The sequence below is a fragment of the Chrysochloris asiatica genome, unplaced genomic scaffold (assembly GCF_000296735.1).
Source record: "Chrysochloris asiatica unplaced genomic scaffold, ChrAsi1.0 scaffold00020, whole genome shotgun sequence".
NCBI lineage: Eukaryota > Metazoa > Chordata > Mammalia > Afrosoricida > Chrysochloridae > Chrysochloris > Chrysochloris asiatica.
In genome coordinates this window covers 17,011,532-17,013,100 of record NW_006408538.1, presented here as the reverse complement: position 1 = coordinate 17,013,100, position 1,569 = coordinate 17,011,532, and positions in this window count along the sequence as shown.

The window sequence follows — 1,569 nt, the reverse complement described above, 5'->3', positions numbered from 1 at the left end:
GATACATGACATACAAAGTTGATAAGAAATAATTTTACAAGAAAACCTGGGGAATTGGTTCAATAGTTGAGTAACTTTTAAATTAGTTTTTGAGAATGGTAATTTTTGAAACTGGAAACAAGTGGCCCAACAGTGTCAATGAGATTTTTGAGGTAAGTTTGATTGATATAGCTTCTTTTTAAAAACCAGGAGTCCTGGTGTGGTGCTGTGGGTTAATGCGCTAGACTGCAAAGTCAGTTTGAACTGCAAGGTTGGTGGTTGAAGATCACCAGTTGTTCCTTGGAAACCCTCCAGAGGGTGGCTATGGGTTGGAACTGACTCGACGGCATTTAACAACAATCATTTCTACCTCATTAGCATGAAAAAAAAAAGCAGCAACCAACAACAGCTATCCAGAAAATTAAAACTGGGAGGTATAAAGACAAATAAGAAAGAATTAGATTAAATATATCCTTTGGGTAATGATTTTTAAGTGTCAAATAAAAAACATATAGTATTTTTTAAGTTAAGATTTGTAACAATCAACTTCATTAAATGTGTTTTATTTCATTTATTATATGCAACCACAAAAAAGGAATTTCCTTTGGTTTTTATAAGATAGCATTTTTATTATATTGCTGTTATTGTTAGTGTCGTCAAGTCAGTTCCAACTCATAGTGACTCTGTAGGGCTTCCAAGCCTGTCAGTCTTGGCAGGAGCAGGAAGCTTCATCTTCTCCAGCAAAGCGGCTGGTTTGAAGTCCAGGGCTCATCCTCCAGGGGAGCCACTACACTTTCTAATACAAGATTAATCTCTGCTTAATTATTACTTTTTTTTTTTTTTAACTTAACCATGTTACTTGTTCAATATCTATATATATGTGTGTGTATATACTTCATATTTTTAATGATGCATAGTAGTTTATCATACGGACTTTAACCAAACCCTTATTGATGGACAGTTAGCCTGTTTTGCTTCTTTTGGGGTTATTACCAAAATTTGTTATGTTGTTAGGTGCCATCAAGTCGGTACCGACATATAGTGGTGCTATGCACAACAGAAAAAAACACTGCCTGGTTCTGGGCCATCCTCACAATCATTGCTACCTTTAAATCCATTGATGCTGCTACTGGGTCAATCCACCTCATTAGGGGGCTTCCTTTTTTTCTCCAACGCTCCACCTTATCAAACATGGTATCCTTCTCTAGTGATTGATCCCTCCTTCTGATAATATGTCCAAAGTATGAAAGACAAAGTCTGACCATTCTGGCTTCCAAGGAGCACTCTGGCTGCATTTCTTCCAACACAGATCTCTTTGTTCTTCTGGTAGCCCATGTTACTTTCAATATTCTTCTCCAACCCCATAACTCAAATGCATCAATTCTTCCATGGTCTTCCTTATTCACTGTCCAGCTTTCACATGCATATGAGGTTAGCAATGGACATTTACTTTACATTTAATTTGTATTTTGTGCTCTCATCTATTTATTTCCTTAGAATAAACATTTAAAAGAATTGGTGGATCAAAGTGTATACACCTAAAATGTTGATACGAATTACAAAACAAACCCATTGCCTTGAAGTCATTCT